The sequence below is a fragment of the Ictalurus furcatus genome, chromosome 7 (genome assembly GCF_023375685.1).
Source record: "Ictalurus furcatus strain D&B chromosome 7, Billie_1.0, whole genome shotgun sequence".
In the NCBI taxonomy this organism is placed as follows: Eukaryota; Metazoa; Chordata; class Actinopteri; order Siluriformes; family Ictaluridae; genus Ictalurus; species Ictalurus furcatus.
In genome coordinates, this window is record NC_071261.1 from 1,662,274 (window position 1) to 1,675,384 (window position 13,111).

Consider the following 13,111-nt stretch of genomic DNA (forward strand, 5'->3'; position numbering starts at 1 on the left):
AAAATGTGAGGGGTGTACTCACTTTTGTGAGATACTGTATATAACCCTTACCATAACCCCTGGCCAGCACTATCAGATTTTCTCAGTACTCTACTGGTGTGCACTGACTGAACTATTACGCAGTCAAAGTCTCCTTCTTGTTGCACTGTTATGTAAATAGAGTTGGTTTGTATAATACACGTGAAAAAAATGGATATGCGTGTCACAAGGATTACAGACCTGCTGGCTGCTGATGTGAAATGTGTTTTAAGATAACAGTACTGTCAAGAAAACATAACTACAACTCATTTCTTTTGGATGGATACAATTATTAGCTTTATGTAATATATTACGCAGTAACATAATATTTTCATTAAAAATGAAGACAATAAATAATTGAAGTGGTTTTATTTTATATTTGACTGAATTCTTTTCACTTTCTGAATGTTTTCTTTACTTTACTGAATGTCTAAGCTGTTAGACAACAGAGTGACTGGAAAGACTTATATTAAGAATTATATTGCTGGCACTTTATTTATTTATTTTTATTAATTTCTTGTCTCTTGTTATTATTTTATTTATTTTGTCTTGAATAATTGCTGGAGGACTTTAAACAATGATTCATAAGACGTTTTTAATGCCTTAATACCATAGTTTTGATGTAATATTTATGTAAACATTTAACTTTTGTGATAAAAGTGTAAATAGACTGTGTCAAAGTGATATGAAATTAAACTTTTAAAATAATATGTGTGGTAGATGTGGGCCTCCATGCCACATATCTTATACAGTATATGATATGGGTGGAGGGCGGTGGAGGCCCACATGAATATTTTTTCAGGGGGCCCAGAACTCCTGAGCTACTGCTCTGGTAACTACTGATGCGCACACACACCAGCTAGTGCATGGTATGACAATATATTAAAGTCCATGTACCAACTCAGGTACTGCAGAGATGGAATACTCTTCATTCATATGGCTCAAGTGATTTATGCAGTTTTTCTATGATGTTCTATTGCTCAGTCTTGAGGTCACGATAGTGCTTTCCCCTCTGACTGTGGGATATGACATCATACCTGTTATTGTCCATCTCTGCTCCAGTATCCTGGCTATCATGAGAAAAGTGCTGTTCCAGATAGTACTCAAAACCTGTACCAGCATATGTTGGGGTGTGCCCATTTGCAGTTGCTTGGCTTTAAGCTTGGCACAAGCCAGTTCGATTTTCTTGAATCGGTCTATAAGGGTACTCACAGCTCCCATACAGCTGCTGATAGCCTGTTTTTCAGTTCATGGTTTAGCATTAATGGTATCGTATAGCCTACAAAGCATGTTGATGCCCATCTATGTTTCTCCTCCAAAATCTTAACTGCTGCAACAACAATGGCTCCGTTGTAATTTACAACTACCTTTATTTTATGTGGAAGGGTTTGTGATTTGCTTCATTTTTTTTTTTTTTTTTAAAGAGTAAGTATAAGAGTAATAGAAGAGTAGACATCATTATATAGTCTGCATCTAGGCTGCATTTTTCTACTACTACTACTACTACTACTACTACTACTACTAACTATTATTATTATTATTATTATTATTATTATTATTATTGCTAGGTTTAGAAAAAAAAGTCATAGTTTGTTTGTGTTAGTTTGTGTTAGTTGTTTGCTACAGGGTTAAATTTACTTGTAGTTAATTTTAAGGAATTTGATCTCATAGCATTGTGTGATGTAAGGATTTTATCACCCCTACTCAATATTACATTACAATGCATGATATCCAGTGATGTTTATGCAGATTTTATTGTATTATGTGCCATGACAAACTTAATGCATTTTGTGTCGGAGCTCCATAATGTAATCTTTGAGTATGCTAGTACAAGTTATCGCTCAAAAATATGGCAATAAATCATATAAAATAATGTTTTTTTTTTCACCCCAATAAACCGGAAATGAGGCATTTGACATATTAATCTGGAATGGTTTTTACAAGATTTTTCCAATCTGACGTGATCTTGACTCCTGTATGTAATGCTCAGTCTACAGTTTCCTGTTGTTGTTTTTGTAGTATTCTGTGAAATAGTAAATTTTTCCCATACCAAATAACTGAATGTATTTGAAGATGCTTTAAATATTTTAAATATTATGCTGGGCTTAGATTTTTCACTCGTTGTGTGTCTCCTACAACTGTATAATAATAGAGAGAGAGAGAGAGAGAGAGAGAGAGAGAGAGAGACTGTCAAAAAGTAGCAGGTTTCCTGGTTTGATGGTATCACTTTTCATAGATTTGCAGTACTGCAGACTTGTCTTCAGTATAACCAAAAAGTGTGTCAAGGTTTTTGTACAGTGTGGTTGGATTTCCTGTCACTGTGGGCCTCAGAGCACAGTAGTACAGTGCAGAGTCTGATACAGCAGCAGAGGAGATGAGCAGATCCACTTGTTTTTTATCATTATCAACTTTAGCAGACAGACGTGGGATGGGGTCACTTTTACCTCCACCTGGAGTGATGTAAAGAAGGAACTCTGGTGTAGATTTTGGATATTGTTTGTACCATTGCAGGGTATATACTGTACCACTGAAGTCTTTGTAGCTGCAGGACAGAGTAACATCATGACCTTCATCTACAACTTTATGAGTTAAAAGTGGCTCTATTGGATCTGCCAGGGAGTCACCTGTCATAGAGAAGAAAACTAATTATTTTTAATCTTTTTTAACACCAGCAAGCCGGAGTTACATAATGCAGACTCGTATTCTGATTTGTCTTAACATCACACAGTCTAATTACTCACTAATTCAACACTTAATTTTTGAAATAACACAAAGTTGTGACTTACCTATTGAAAGCCATATACACATAAATATAACACTGAGCATGATGAATGGTGTTACCAAATGACAATATTCTGAGGTCTTTTTGTACTGTATTATGTTAGTATTTTAAAGGTTCATGAAGCTCCGCCTCACAGCATCACATGACAGAGGCACTAGTATGCTGACAGTTTCTTGACTTCATGCTGTTTCCTGGCTTTACATTCAGACTCATATGGGGAACCTGTCATTTTATTCAAAGTCAAACAAAGGGAAAAATGTATTTAATGAAAAATCTATAACATCATAATCTAATGGCAGTGGTGGATTGGCAGTTAAGGCTCAAGGTTACTGAGCGGAAGGTTGGAGGTTCAAGCCCCAGCATTGCCAAGGTACCACTGTTGTTGTTAGACAAAAGAATCAAATCAACAACAGCTCTTAAATGTCTTCATTCATTAGCATCTGAAAGCTTTATTCTTAATGTACAAATGAATACATCACATACAAAATAGATAAATAGACTACAGTTCATTGGAAAATAAAAATAAAAATCCACATTCTGCTTACAAAATGTACAACTTTTTAATTTCTTGAACCTGATTTTTTTAAGAGACACGTTTACAGAGTTATTGTAGCACATTTTTTCAGTAGCTGAGTTTATTGCTTTATTTTGCCCCCTAGTGGAATAACAGAGACTAGTGCTTTTTCAGAGTCTTTTCATTCAATTATTTCCACAAGGTTTTAGTTGAGCAAAAAATTAATTCTTTAATTTATTTGGGGGGCAGATTAGCCAGTATCCCATTGGACAAATGAATAAATCTTAAATTCTAAATTTTGTAGAGCTAATACTAAGATACTACATTCTTGCTTTTATTAATATTATTATTATTATTATTATTATTATTATTATTATTATTTTAGAGACTATCAGTTTAAAATACTGAAAGCATGAAATTTCACTTTATAAAAGCATGCCTACAACATGTACAGTTCCTTATATTATTGATGTAGTCATCACTCTGCTTCAGTAAAGAAATTCAACTCAATTCTTTTTACAGATGCTATCAACGCCCTGAGATGGCATGAGGAAGAAACCTTGAAAGGCGAAACAGATAATCCAATCCTCTTCTGGTTGAACTGGATAAAGTGATACTGATCATTAACCACTATACAGTGGTGCTTGAAAATTTGTGAACCCTTTAGACTGTTCAATATTTCTACATAAATATGACCTAAACATCATCAGATTTTCACACTAAGTCCTAAAAGTAGATAATGAGAACCCAATTAAACAAAGGAGACACAAATATTATACGTGTTCATTTATTTTTTGAGGAGAATGATCCAGTATTACAAATCTGTGAGTGGCAAAAGTGGCAGCAATAACTGCAACTAAATGTTTCCAGTAACTGTTGATCAGTACTGCACATTGGCTTGGAGGAATTTTAGCCCATTCCTCAGTACAGAACAGCTACAACTCTGGGATGTAGGTGGGTTTCCTCACATGACCTGCTTGTTTCAGGTCCTTCTACAACATTTCTCTGAAGGTCAGGATTTTGAGTTTATTCTTCTTTGGTAGAATGAATTGTGTGCTTAGGGTCTTTGTCTTGCTGCATGGCTCACTTTGTCTTGAGATTCAGACCACAATTTCTTTTAGAATTCGTTGATATAATTCAGAATATTGTTTCATCAATGATGGCAATCCGTCCCGGCCCAGATGCAGCAAAACAGGTCCAAACCATGAAACTACCACCATCATGTTGCACAGATGGGAGAAGGTTCTTATGCTGGAAAGCAGTGTTGACCTTTCTCCAGATATAACACTTCTCATTTAAACCAGAATTCTATTTTGGTCTCATACATCAACAAAACATTTTTCCAGCAGCCTTCTGGCCTGTCTACATGATCTTTATCAAACTGCAGACGGGCTGCAATGTTCTTTTTGGAGAGCAGTGGCTTTCAATGGTTTCAGTGGATGGTTTTGTGACATTTTCCAGCCTGATGAGCATCAACAACTCTTTTTCTGAGGTCCTCAAAAATCTCTTTGTTCATGCCATGATACACTCCCAAAAACATGTGATGTGAAGATCAGACTTTGATTAATAGATCTAATAGATCCCTGTTCTTTAAATAAAATAGAATGCTCACTAACATCTGATTGTCATCCCATTGCTTGAAAACACAAGACTAATGTCATGCATGGCCGTCACATCAGGCAGCAGCAATGCAGCTTGATACAGAGAGAGAGTGAGAGAGAGTGAGAGAGAGAGAGAGAGAGAGAGAGAGAGAGAGACTTTTTGACTTTTAAATTGTCCTTTTTATTCAGTCATTTAGATTCCTCCAAAAATTTTGAGAGACATGGTAGATGATGAAAAAAAATTCCATTAATACATAAATAAATAAATAAATAAATAAATAAATAAATAAATAGAATATAAAAAAAGTGTAGAAAAAATAGAAATTATAAAAAAATATATAAACTTGACAAAAAACCAAGGTAAAAAGGAAACTATTTCACATCCCTTTTTTTTTTTTACCTTTTAATTAAAACTTAAAACTCCTGCACCTACAGAGCATAAAACCTCCCCAACTGCCCAAACTTCCAAAAATTCCCGCAGCCTACGAGTCATTTTAAAAAAGCCATATTCAACTTTGAGTCTAGCTTTAACTAGTGCAGTTAGCAGTTTTTCCGCCTCCTGAGTGCCTCCTCCCTGCATTTTGTTTTTTCTTGAAAGCCAGATAGCGATCTTGGCTTGGCCTATTATAAAATTTAGTAGAACCACAGCTTTATTTTTTGGAACGTACTTTGGCCCGTATACGTAAAGGCTTTCTGCCCATGTAACGCCCAACCCTCTGCACCAGGCTCTAAGTAGAGAGAACAACCTTTGTAATCTTCGACAATGCAAGAACAAGTGTTCTACTGTTTCATCCTCGCCACAGAAGAGACACTCCCTGCCCCTAGCGGGGTCGATGTGTGCCACGTGTCTGTTTGTGGCCACGGCCCCATGCACTATCCGCCACTGAAGATCAGCTGTGCGCTTCTCGATGGGCGGTTTGTACAGGGACCTCCAGCATCCTCGTGGGGAGGAGTCCGGTTCCAACAGCCCTGACCAGTGTGACTCTTTCAGTCCTGTCAAAGCACCTCTGTACACAACTTTGATACATGTTTCATACAGTGCTTTCTTGGAGGCATCCTCCAAAGTTGTCAGTGTCGGTGTTTTAAAGGATAAGAGAGCTCCTTCCTCTCGCTGATTCCCCTCTACTGCCGCAGAGATTCGTAGAGATGAAGAGGTCTGCTGGTTTTCCTCTCGGTCCTGCCCCAATGCTTCCCTGAAAAGGGAGGGCAGTGCAGAGACCACCTCTCCCAACAGTCTCTGCATGAGGCGGCCCAACAGTACCCCCGTCTCAGTGCACAGTTCGCTAGCCGTCTTCCATCTGTTGCCAGCCCTCAGATTCTTAATTTTTGTGAGTCCTGCTCTCTGTAAGCGCTGTCGAAAATATGTTGATTCTAACATTTTGGACTGTATGACTGAGTTGTAGAACAACGGCTCTTCTTCTCTGCACCGGTCCTGCTGATGTTCAGTACTGAAGACCAGGCTCTCAGGACAGACTGGTAGAAAGTTGTTGTAGCTGATAGGTCCATTTCCTTCAGATTCAGTACAAACAGATGTTTATCGTATGCCAGGTCTTCAATGCGCTGAAGTAAGGCACAGGCTGTGCCGGCCCATGCTATCCCTTCCCCATAGAGTAACCTCTGTACCGTCTGCAGTCGGAAAGTCTTGACTCGACTTGACAGGTCAATCAAACCCTGCCCCCCCCTCCTGCAATGGCAGGTAGAGAACAGGGGCACGAGTCCAGTGCTGTCCAGCCCAGAAAAAGTCCACAATCTTCTTCTGAATTTCTTTGATCAAAGTCCCTGGGGGTTCGAGAGCAGTGAACCGATGCCACAGCATGGAGGCAATCAGGTTGTTGACAACCAGTATTCTCCCCCTATAGGACAACTGGGGCTGAACCCAGGTCCATTGAGACAACTTGGCACACACCTTCTCCACTACCCCCTCCCAGTTCCTGTTTTGAAAGTCTGATGTTCCTAAAAAAACTCCCAGATATTTCAACCCAGCTTTTCCCCACTGGAGATTGCCCGGTAGCGTGGGAGGGCCTTGTTCCTGCCACTGCCCTATTAAAAGACTCTCACATTTATTCCAGTTGATGCGTGCTGAAGAAGCTCTTGTGTACATTTCTAGGCTGCGAGTCAGTGTTTGGATATCGTCCTGGTTTTTTTATAAAAACTGTCACGTCATCTGCATATGCTGACAAGAACAGCTTTTCCTGCGCTCCGCTCACGGACAATCCCCGTAGTTCTGCTCTAAGGCGGCATAGCAGCGGTTCTATAGCCAGACTGTAAAGCTGGCCAGATAACGGGCACCCCTGTCTAATTCCTCTTCCCATTTTAACTGGGCAGCTAAGACCCCCTCCAACCTTGAGTGTAAAAAAAGCCTCAGAGTAAAACATTTTCAACCACAGTAAAAAATTTCTCCCCACACCAAAGCCTTCAAGTGCCTGAAATAGATATTCGTGATCAACCTTGTCGAAAGCTTTTTCTTGATCTAATGAAAGAAGACCTAAATCACATGAATTCAGTTTACTTAGCTGTATTACGTCTCTAACAACAAAAATGTTGTCCATTATTGTACGGTCCGGTATGCAGTATGATTGGTTTCTGTGTACAATTGTGTGCATGCACTTTTTTAGTCTGTTAGCCAGGCATTTTGATAAGATTTTATAGTCTCTACAAAGAAGTGCCACAGGTCTCCAATTCCTCAAGAGTCCCAGGTCTCCTTTTTTTGGCAGCAAAGTCAAAGCCGCTCTTGTGCAGCTCACTGGTAACCTTCCTGTGGTGAACGAACACTTGAAGACCTCCAGCAGGTCTGCACCTAGGAGTCCCCAAAAATGCTTGTACAGCTCGTTTGGTATTCCATCTATTCCAGGTGCTCGTCCCTGTGCGAGCTGCTGAACAGCAGTGGTCACTTCTTGCATTTCAAGGTTTGCGTCCAGCATACTGCTTTGTTTGAGAGTCAGTTTGGGCAGCTCCCTGAACAGCTCCTCCCTGCAGGATGGATCGCAAGTCTCAGCGCTGTAGAGGTCGGTGTAAAAGACTGTAGCTTCTCTCCTCATTTCAGCCACCTCTTTTGTTATAGTTCCATCCGCTCGTCTGAGGTACAGCATCTGGTTTTGTGGTTTCACCTTCCAGGAGAGGTTGAAAAAGAAGGCACTGGGAGAGTCCATGCCTTGATATTTGAAAAACGGGATCTTATTAGTGCTGTTTTGGCCTTTTCGTGGAGGAAGGAGCTTAAGGACTTTCTCTTTCCCTCCAGCAAACTGCTCGTGTTTGGGTCATTTCTACCAATTATTTCGCTTTCTGTTAAAATTATCTCCGCCTCAAGTTCTTGTATTTGACCTTTTATTGTCTCTATTGCGTGTGCTGTGTATTTCTGACAAAATACTTTAATTTGTGTTTTTCCCACCTCCCACCAGGAGACCAAGCTTTTAAAATCTTCTTTTGTTTTTTTCCACTCACCCCAAAAAGCAGAAACCCTCGTCCTGAAGCAGTTTTGTGTTGAAATGCCAATATGATTTATACTTTTTTGTGACAGACATCAGTAGGTCTACAGTAATTAAATGGTGATCTGAAAAACCAGAGGGGCTCATGACTGCTTTATAGAATTTATTTCTGTTTGTTCTGGTGACGTAGAACCTGTCCAATCTTGCTGCAGTGATCCTCTTATTAGTAATTTTGACCCAAGTGTATTGTTTGATTCCCTGGTTTCTCTCCCTCCACACGTCAACCAAGCCACACTGTCTGATAAGCCCCTCAAGTGCCTTAGCAGACTGTGGGTGTGGTTCCTCCCCGATCCTGTCTAGGGTAAAATCTGTGGTGCAGTTCCAATCCCCTCCCAATATTACTAGGGGATTTCTTCCACTTTGTTGTATTTCATTTTTTAGTTTGTTGAAAAGTTGTGCTCTCTCACTGCCGTTGTTGGGGGCATAAACATTTATAAAAATGCACTCTATTCCCTTTATTTCCGCCTGCACCATTAAAACCCTACCCTGCTCCAGTTCTGTTATGCGTGTGTTGGTTTCCCCTAATGTTCTGTTAAAAAGTATTGCTACCCCAGCACTAACATTTGTTCCATGGCTCTGGAAAATTTTCCCTTCCCACCACATTGCCCACTCTATCTCATTTTCCGGATTACTATGAGTCTCTTGTAAAAAAAAATTATATCCATGTTTTTTTGTTTTATCAGTTCTCCAACTGCTGCTCTTTTGTTCCTATCCCTACCACCATTGATGTTTAAGGAGCCTATTTTTAATTTCTCCATTGGAGGGATTAAAGAGAAAAAAGAGAAAACAGTAAAGACAGCAGTGCAGAAAAAGAAAAACACCCAGTGTAACGCCTTCATTTTTTCTTTCTTTTGGCCGAAGGTTTCCGTAATCTAGCTAGATGATTTTTTAAACGGTATCTCTTCCTTTGGTCTAGCTCCTCGTAACTTGCTGTACGTTGTAACTTTACTGCTGAAGCAATAAATTTTTCAGTATCCGGAAAAAAATCCTTGATCTCAACCGGTCTGCCAAATGTGTCATCCAGAAATCCCACAATTTCAGTTAGTGAATAGAGCTCTTGATCTTCCCCCAACTGCGACCCACTAATGTCTGAGATATCGGAGAGGTTGTCATCCTGGAATTCCTCCTCTTCCACTTCCTTCTCCTGCTCTGCTTGAAGACTTACTGACTTCTCACTACTGTCTGCTATATCCATGTTTTCTGATCCCCCTCCCCTTCTACACCCCCCATGCTATCTGACCCCCCCCCTACTGCTGTACCCCATTTTCTGTCTGGCCCCCCTTCCACTACTGCACCCCCCGTACTAGGTGACCCCCCCTCCACTGCTGCACCCCCGGTGCTGTCTGACCCCCCCTCCACTGCTGCACCCCTGGTGCTGTCTGACCCCCCTTCCCCTGCTGCACCCCCCATGCTGTCTGCCCCCCCCCCTCCACTGCTACACTCCTCATGCTAGCTGACCCCCTCTCCACTGCTGCGCCCCCGGTGATATCTGACCCCCCCTCCACTGCTGCACCCCCAGTGCTATCTGACCCCCCTTCCACTGCCGCACCCCTGGTGCTGTCTGACCCCCCTACTCTGCTCCGTTTTTGTGCCTATACTATAGATTCCTGAGTTCTTTCTACTTCTGGGCCTCTCCCTCCAGGAGTCAGCTCATCTGACCCCTCTCTTAATTCCTCCCTTGTTTGCTCAGGTCTATCAGGTCCATTACCCCCCGCAGTGGTTTGGTCAGTGTCCTGTCCTCCAGCAGTCTCTGACTGCTCTAGACTGCTCACATTAACCTGCTTCTCCACCCTGACTCTGCTCGGCCCGGCTTCCTCTCCGTCTTGTTTTTTATGTGGACACGCAAACTTTTTGTGCCCAATGTCCCCGCATTCGAAACACCTCATGCTCCCAGTGTTGGCGTACAGCATGTATGATTTTCCCTCATGCCATACTCTGAATGAAATATCCAGCGTGGGTTCATTCAGAAACATGAGCACTGTGCGCCTGAGAGAGGTCACGTGCTTCAGCGCGGGGTTTTTACAGTTTAATGGAACCATTCTCACACCGCTCACTATTTAACCGAAGCGAGACAGCTCCCGCTCGATATCCTCATTAGGGATGAACGGCGGAATATTCGAAACCGTAACTTTATTTGTTGTAGCCCCCAGCGGAGTGACGGAATAAAGCTCTCCACTTACCTTTATTCCGTTTTCAGTCAGCTGGTGCAGGAGTTCCCTCTCCTTCACAAACACCACCACAGCCTTGTTCATTCTCGATGCCGCCACAATGTTTTCGCATTTAATAAACTCCCCTACCGCCATTAGCACCTGCTCCACCGAGACCTCGGAGCTCACCTCACACCGCAACCCGTGACGGAGTGAGAGAGGCCGGGCTCCACCGCTCAGGTGAGCCGACATCCCTACACCCCGCCACAAGATCAAGCACTCCCCGCAGCAAAAAAACAACTAATAACACCGCTTCCTTGATAATACTATCACACGCTCACCCAGTGATTGTGCTCTGAAATTCCAAGTTGTATTTGTCTGAATTTGTCTGAATTTGTCCAGACATGTTAAATGGTAGGGGAGGGGATTTGACATTAGTGACTTGTAGTTATCAAGCCAATTTCGTTAAGTTACTACTTTCATCTAGAACTTGATTAATAGATCTTGTATGGTAGCACTACCTTGTTCTCTGCTTGATAGATCGCTTTGCTTGTATTCTCTCATTTGTAAGTTGCTTTGGATAAAAACGTCTGTTAAATTAATAAATGTAAATGTACTACGACGTAAATTTATTTATTTTTTTATTTATTTATTTTATTTGTATAGCGCTTTTTACAATAGACATTGTCTCAAAGCAGCTTTACAGAAATATCAACATGGTATACAGATATTAAAGGTGCAAATTTATCCCAAATTTTGTCTTAAATAAATTAAGGCAGAAATTTCAGTTTAAATTACACACAATATTAAGTTGAAGTAATTATCAACATTATTATGATGAATGGTCTTTGCTGGATGAAAGCATTTGGAGGTCTTTCTGTACTCTGACATGTTAAACTCATGATGGTTCATGAAGCTCCACCCCACAGTATCACATGACACTGACATTGTTACAGTCTCACTGTAGTGTAATCTCATGTCATTGACTGTTTTATTTTTTGTAGCAAACATATTGATTTGCTATACTCATTATTGTTTAATAAAGCTGAACTTTCATATAAAGACCTGTACCTTAAGGTGGTATTGTGTAGATGATCATATTCAGGATCTTTAACATTAGGCACATTATGTCAGTACTTTGAAATTGAGTGTTAAGAAGTATTACTGTAATAATTAGAGATGCACCGATATTAAATTTCTCACTATCGGCCGATACCGATAGTTCACATGAACTAAATTCTGAAGATTAAAGTAAGCTTTCTTAACTTAATGAATGTTATTCATTCATATTAACAGAATGAATTGACTGAATTCTAAAAAACCTCCTGTTAGGCTCTGTCAAATTACGCACGTAATGGACATTAAGATGGATGCAAATGCAGGTAAGAGCTTTATTAGAGTAGAGACAGGCAGACAAATCCAATACGTGAGGCAATAGCATGGTCAAAAACAGGCAATGGGTCAGGTGATCTGCATACGGGCATAAACAGGGCAAAGCAGAATCGAAGAACGAGGGCGAGAACAAGATCAATACTATAACACATGAAACGAGGAACAAACGCTTGGTATCTGGAAAACTCACATAATACTTTGCGAAGTACAAAGAGACACAAGGGGTTTAAATGACAAACGTAATCGGGGTGAAACACAAAACAGCTGAGACTAATGACACATTTGAGAAACAACCAATGACAATACAGGGGCGGTGACAGGTCAGAAGTCAAAAAACACACGTGTCAGAAGTAAAGAAAGTTGTCTCTGAAACCTGAAAGCGCAAACTTGTTCTTCGGAGAGCGCTGCGTGCTCCAGTGCTTAGCACGAGGGGAAATCGTGACAGGCTCACATTCACTCACTACAAACAAAAGCATTTCCACTTCATCATTGAACATCAAACTGGTAACATAGAATATAAACTTTTTTAATATATTAACATTAACTGGATGTGAAATATACTACTCTACAAATATATTTTCCTGTACAATATATACTTTTTTGTCAACTCAGCTTCATTTAAATCTTCCAATGGTGTACTGGCCCTTTAATTCAGCGCGAGCAGCACAGCAAAAAAAAATCAAAAAAGTAATAGACTGGATGCTGAAACTCCCGCTTCACTGCTGCAGAGTCCGGTGTAAAATATTACCAGTGCAGAGATTACAGAGATTACACACTGCAGTTTCATCCTCATTCCACACAAGAGACATCTTTACACACAGAACAAAATTCATGTGTTTTCCCGCCCTCTTTTGATTGATAGGATATGATCGGCCCTGATCATCTGATGTTTCTAAACTATCGGCCCATAGCACGAAAAATTGCCTTTATCGGCCGACACATCGGTGCATCTGTAATTTAAACAATCATATTTTTGTAAATTTGATTGCTTTGATAAAGTTGTAATTGCACAGAGACTCTGTAGAGTGGAGGGATGTACAGGAATGTTCTGCTCATGAATTTATACTGCAGTAACAGTTTTATTTCACCTGAAATATGTGAGCTGTTCATCTAAGGTGGAGTGCTTCAGAAGGAAAGAAAGTATCTGTAATTGTTCCAGGTTTAATACGTAA

At 40.4% G+C, this 13,111-nt stretch overlaps 1 pseudogene; it reads right to left on the bottom strand.

The window, feature by feature from the left end:
* LOC128610631 (uncharacterized) overlaps positions 1-10,799 on the bottom strand; it is a 30,835-nt pseudogene extending 20,036 nt beyond the window's left edge.
* Positions 10,800-13,111: the final 2,312 nt, after the last annotated feature.